This window comes from Podarcis vaucheri (assembly GCF_965113315.1).
Source record: "Podarcis vaucheri genome assembly, chromosome: 17".
Classification (NCBI taxonomy): domain Eukaryota; kingdom Metazoa; phylum Chordata; class Lepidosauria; order Squamata; family Lacertidae; genus Podarcis; species Podarcis vaucheri.
The window spans coordinates 14,669,169-14,675,782 of NC_138755.1; positions in this window are offsets into that span (position 1 = coordinate 14,669,169).

The following is a 6,614-nucleotide window of genomic DNA, read 5'->3' on the forward strand; positions in this document are numbered from 1 at the left end:
GTGGCCAGCATGACAAAGCCGCTTCTGGCGAACCAGAGCAGTGCATGGAAACGCCGTTTACCTTCCCGCCGGAGTGGTACCTATTTATCTACTTGCACTTTGACGTGCTTTCGAACTGCTAGGTTGGCAGGAGTAGGGACTGAGCAACGGGAGCTCACCCCTTTGCAGGGATTCAAACCGCTGACCTTCTGATTGGCAAGTCCTAGGCTCTGTGGTTTAACCCACAGCGCCACCCACGTCCCTTAAAATTTTAGTTTAGCTGCCCCCAAATTATTGAGGTTTTTTTTGGGGGGAATCACTCACATGTAACAATGAAGCAGCAAAAAAAACTGCTTTTGTTTCCTGACTCTTTGGGAATATTTGACGCTACAGAGTAAAAGAGCGACAGAGGAGGGGGGCGGGGACCTTCGCTCCATTGCTTTTCACAGCCACCAATCGAGAGGGACCAGTATACAGTAGGTATACATTTGGTTCCCCCCAGAATTTGGTGGCCAGGTGCCTTGCACCCCTTGCACCCCCGGGTAAAGACGACCCTGCCCGGACGTCCCTTCCAATTCTAGGATTCTCAGTTTCACTTTAATCCTAGAAACATCTCTCCCATGATGTTGCTCACAGTCTCCCTGGGGCAGCATCTTCTTATAAGGCTTCCATGGACGGCGGCGGCAAGGGGGGGGGGTGTAAGCGGGAAACACCCCTCTAGGATGAACAGCAGCCCATAATGACAATAATAAACAGTTTACAGTTATGCCAAAATTTAAATAACTGCCAACCCCAATTAAGCATTTAACTAACACCAACCTGACAAAAACAAAACAGAGGAACCAAAATCAGAAGCATTTAAAACATTTTAGCCAGTTGCCCCAACCCAAGAGTTGTTCCAGCAATGTCCCTCTGGCCTCCCAGGTGCCTTTTAGCTGTTCAGGGTGAGTGTGGGCCTGCCCCCTAGGACAGGTGGAAGGGGGCATTGCAACAGGGAGCAGGGATTCCTTCCAGCAGAAAATTGTGATCGCATGTAATTCTTTTCAGTAGTAGTAATAGCAATAGTGTGTGGATCCGGTGCAAATGCTTAAAAATATAATGCACAAGGCTAAAGTTGGTTCCTGGTAGGTGGGAATCGTAGCTCTCTAAACTACAGTTCCGAGGATTCTTTGGTAGAAGCAATGTAAAGTGGTACCTTGGTTTGCAACCGTTTTGGATTACAACTGTTTTGGATTACAACCACGTCAAACCCAGAAGTGTGTGTCCCTTTTTTTGGATTACAACCCTTTTTTTGGGGGGGGGAGGCCCCATTGGCGAAAACGCGCCTTGGGTTACAACCTCTTTTGGTTTACAACCAGACCTCTGGAACAGATTATGGTTGTAAACCAAGGTACCACAACAACAACAACAACAACAACAACAACAACAACAACAATTTATACCCCGCCCATCTGGCTGAGTTTCCCCAGCCACTCTGGGCAGCTCCCAATCAAGTGTTAAAAACAGTACAGCACTAAATATTAAAAACTTCCCTGAACAGGGCTGCCTTCAGATGTCTTTTAAAGATAGGAAAGCCTCTTATTTCCTTCACATCTGAAGGGAGGGTGTTCCACAGGGTGGGCGCCACTACCGAGAAGGCCCTCTGCCTGGTTCCCTGCAACCTCATTTCTCGCAATGAGGGAACCACCAGAAGGCCCTCGGCGCTGATCTAAGTGTCCGGGCAGAACGATGGGGGTGAAGACGCTCCTTCAGGTATACAGGACTGAGGCCGTTTAGGGCTTTAAAGGTCAGCACCAACACTTTGAATTGTGCTTGAAAACGTATTGGGAGCCAATGCAGATCTCTCAGGACTGGTGTTATGTGGTCCCAGTGGCCACTCCCAGTCACCAGTCTAGCTGCCGCATTCTGGATTAATTGCAGTTTCCGGGTCACCTTCAAAGGTAGCCCCACGTAGAGCGCGTTACAGGAGTCCAAGCGGGAGATAACTAGAGCACTGTACTTTAAACATATAAAGTTTTGGGACACCCTAAATGTCACATCCAGGCCATTGGGAGACTAAGAGATGTGTTGTGTTGCCATGCCCAGTGGCGTAGCGTGGGGGTGCAGGGGGGGCCGGCGGCACCGGGCGCAACATCTGGGGGTTAGGGTTAGGGGGCGCAAATCCACGGGTTAGGGGCGCAAATCCACGGGTTAGGGGGCGCAAATTACTTGCCTTGCCCCGGGTGCTGACAACCCATGCTACGCCACTGGCCATGCCACCTGTTGTACACACAAACACATTAGAAGGAGGGGGCTACATATCCCCAAATAACCTGTGGGTTTTCACACATACACTGCTACCCCTGGGACACTCACCTAAAATTGTATCTGGCTTAATGCTTCATTTTACATTAGTCCCTCTCTAGTGTGCTGAGCTCATGCCAAGGACTGGCAAGACATGTACAAATGAATAAAGGACTGCAGGTTTGCACCCCCTCCTCTCTCTCTCTCTCTAAATAATAATAACAATAGTAATAATAATATATTTATACCCTGCCTAACTGGCTGGGTTTCCCCAGCTACTCTGGGTGGCTTCCAACAGAATATTAAAAACATGATAAAACATCAAACTTCCCTAAACAGGGCTGCCTTCAGATGTCTTCTAAATGTCAGGTAGTTGTTTAGTTCTTTGACATCTGGTGGGAGGGCGTTCCACAGGGCGGGTGCCACTACCGAGAAGGCCCTCTGCCTGGTTCCCTGTAACTTGGCTTCTCGCAGTGAGGGAACTGCCAGAAGGCCCTCAGAGCTGGACCTCAGTGTCTGAGCTGAACAATGGGATTGGAGACGCTTATTCAGGTCTACTGGGCCGAGGCCGTTTAGGGCTCCCTCAAATAGATACCGTATTTTTCGCCCTATAGGACGCACTTTTTCCCCTCCAAAAATGAAGGGGAAATGTGGGTGCGTCCTATGGGGCGAATACATGCTTTTGCTGAAGCCTGGAGAGCGAGAGGATCTCACTCTCCAGGAAGCTCTGCGCAACCCTCCGGAGCCCGACGCCAAGCCGCGCCAGCCTCCGGAGGGTCGCGCAGAGCTGCCTCCCCCCGCGCCAGCCCCGTGCCTGGGGGGAAATAATTTTTTTTCTTTATTTCTCCCCCCAAAAAACTAGGTGCATCCTATAGGGCGGTGTGTCCTATGGGGCGAAAAATACGGTACATTTATAGATACAAATGAGATGGGCCAAACTCTCTCGTTGGTTTCAGTATTGTTTACGAGGCTTCCCTGACAGTTGATGCTTGCAGTGGAGATAGCATTCCATTTGCACACCTCTTCCTCGAAGGGGCCTCAAAATGCACCCCCGATCACTAAGGTACTTCCAGACCAGTCAGAAAGTTGAGAGGCACAATCTTATTTACAAGAGCTATAAATTAACACCAATGAATATCCTGCAGGGGGCAGCACATTCACATGTTACCAGGCTTCTAAACGAAAGCCCGGCAGCTATTTGCCATAAAATTTGTTAGCTGCATCTTAGCTTGCATATTAGTCAATACTATCTCCTCCCCAAATAAAAAAAACTTGTAAAAAAATCCTATCTTTGCCCAGCTATAATGCTATAATGTTAAGTCCTCTATACTTTTTTGGGATATGTAAGATTTATATTTTGACAGTAAGGAACCAGATGTAACTACAGTGGTACCTCAGGTTAAGTACTTAATTCGTTCCGGAGGTCTGTTCTTAACCTGAAACTGTTCTTAACCTGAAGCACCACTTTAGCTAATGGGGCCTCCTGCTGCTGCTGCGCCGCTGGAGCACAATTTCTGTTCTCATCCTGAAGCAAAGTTCTTAACCTGAAGCACTATTTCTGGGTTAGCGGAGTCTGTAACCTGAAGCGTATGTAACCTGAAGCGTATGTAACCCAAGGTACCACTGTACTTTACTTTTTTATTTGTTCAATCTCTTTCCTCTGTATGGCCACGGCATGTAGGATAATATCTGCCCTTGACTTCTAGCCTCCTCCCCTTTCAAAGGACATTTTGTGTTAAATGATCCTGTGCATATTGCTTTGAAGTAAGTTCCATTGTCTCCTCTTCAGGTAGGTTTGCCAGGTGCAACAGCTGGGGATTAAGATCATGGCAGAACCTATGGTTGCAATCTGTACACACCACACTTAACCCAGAACTGTAATACCTCAAGAAGAGCCTCTTCCCATATGAACCTACCTGGACCCAGAGATCTTTTAAGGCCCTCCTTCGTGTGCCTCCTCCTCGAGATATTCGGAAGGTCTGGCAACACGAGAACGGGGCCTTCTCTGTGGTGGCTCCCCGTTTGTGGAATGCTCTCCCCAGGGAAGTTTGCCTGGCGCCTTCATTATACACCTTTAGGCACCAGGCAAAAACATTCCTTTTTAACCAGGCCTTTGGTTGACCTTACCGACATCCAACACCTTTTAAGAATGTGCTTCTTTTTTTGTTTGTTTTTAATTGGGTTAATGTTTTTGGTTTGATTTTATATGTTGTCGTCTTGTTTGTGAACCACCCTGAGACCTCCGGGTATAGGGTGGTGTAAAAATTGAATAAATACTACTACTAATAATAATAATAATAATTACTTTGAACAATTAAAGACAGGAGGACTGAGTAAACACACATAGTTTTAAGCTAAGAGGAAACTCATCTCAGTAAAATCTAGGTGCTTTATTTATACCAGGGGAGAATGTGGCAAAAGGGAGATTCTATCCGAGCTAATATGGGAGAGGGCATATCTTAAACAGTGCCAATGTGACGTTGAGCTTAGAGTGGGCGCTTTGAATGTGGTTCTACAGGTATTTATCACAGCTTTATTTTTATTGTACTTTTGTAATTTCAACTGTGTCAACGTCCCATCCCTCCCCCCCCCCCCGTTTTGTATTGTTGCTTCATTGATGATTAGCCACCCTCTGTTCCAGAATGGAGGATGGGAAGAATAGGACAATAATGGATTATGTGCAGTGGTACCTTGGTTCTCAAACGCCTTGGTATTCAAACAACTTGGAACACAAACACTGCGAACCTGGAAGTAAGTGCTCTGGTTTGCAAACATTTTTCGGAAGCTGAACATTCTCCATTTTGAATGGAGTTTTGACTTACGCTGAGGTCTGTCTGATTTTGCTATTTATTTTGTGTTTTTGTTTCTGCGGTTCTTTTTTGTTTTGTTTTTGTGATTGTGTGGAACCCAGTTCAGCTACTGATTTATTGATTGTGTGACTGCAGTACATTGTCTATTGCTTTCATTTTATGGATCAATGGTCTCGTTAGGGAGTAAAGTTCATGTTAAATTGCTGTTTCAGGGGTTCTTTTTAAAAATCTGGAACGGATTAATCCATTTTGCATTACTTTCTATGGGAAAGTGCACCTTGGTTTTGGAATGCTTTGGTTTTGGAACGGACTTCCGGAACGGATTAAGTTTGAGAACTGTAAATAAATATGGGTGGAATGGAAGAGGTGCACTAAGAGAACCGCCAGGCAGGAAACATAATCTATTTTTTAGGTAAATATTCAGAAATTATTTTAGGCAGATAATTGAGATTAACTAAGAATAACATAGGGACGCGGGTGGCTCTGTGGTCTAAACCACAGAGCCTAGGGCTTGCCAACCAGAAGGTCGGCGGTTTGAATCCCTGTGACAGGGTGAGCTCCCGTTGTTTGGTTCCAGCTCCTGCCCACCTAGCAGTTCGAAAGCACGTCAAAGTGCAAGTAGATAAATAGGTACCGCTCCGGTGGGAAGGTAAATGGCGTTTCTGTGCGCTGCTCTGGTTTGCCAGAAGTGGCTTAGTCATGCTGGCCACATGACCCGGAAGCTGTACGCCGGCTCCCTCAGCCAATAAAGCGAGATGAGCGCCGCAACCCCAGAGTCTGTCACGACTGGACCTAATGGTCAGGGGTCCCTTTACCTTTAAGAATAACATACATGTGATGTAAAAATCATGCTATAGGCATACTGGCATTCTGGTCATAATATAGATTAGTTCTTCAGCAAATGCCTTTAAGGAACTTCAGTCTCAGCTTTCAGAATTGTGGTTGCTCAATTCCCCCCCCCCCCCACAGGTGCATTTTATAGCTTTACTCAGCACTTTGTCACAACCCGGATTTCTCATGAGCTGCAAATTGGCAGTTAAAACTACTGACGCAGCAGAATTTGCTCAGATGATGACTGTATAATCTCAGATGGTTTGTTATGAGATTAACAGAGATAATCTTTTTCTTTAATTTTTTTTTTTTGTAGATTTATAATATCACAAGCCCCGTAAAGAGAAGACATATGTTTTGTACTTGGAACCTGAGTGCAAAATTCATTGATCAGAATAATTTTAAAAAAACACACATGCTAAATGTTAGAATACATATATATTATAGAAAACGAGAGAGAAAACTACAAATTATTCCTAGATCTGGCAAACATTGTATAGCATTCCAGTTTTTATAAATGATATCTGTGAAATCGATTCAGTGCCATGAACGCATTTCCAATGTTAAATATTATTGTAGATTGTAATTTGTAAAGTCTGTTCTCTGGCAAATGTGCTGGGAAGTTAAAGGAGCACATAAAGGAACCGTGAGGGGAGAGACTTCACCAGGCAAGGCCTTCTTCCACCCTGCTTTTCCTTAGGATGTCCCTAT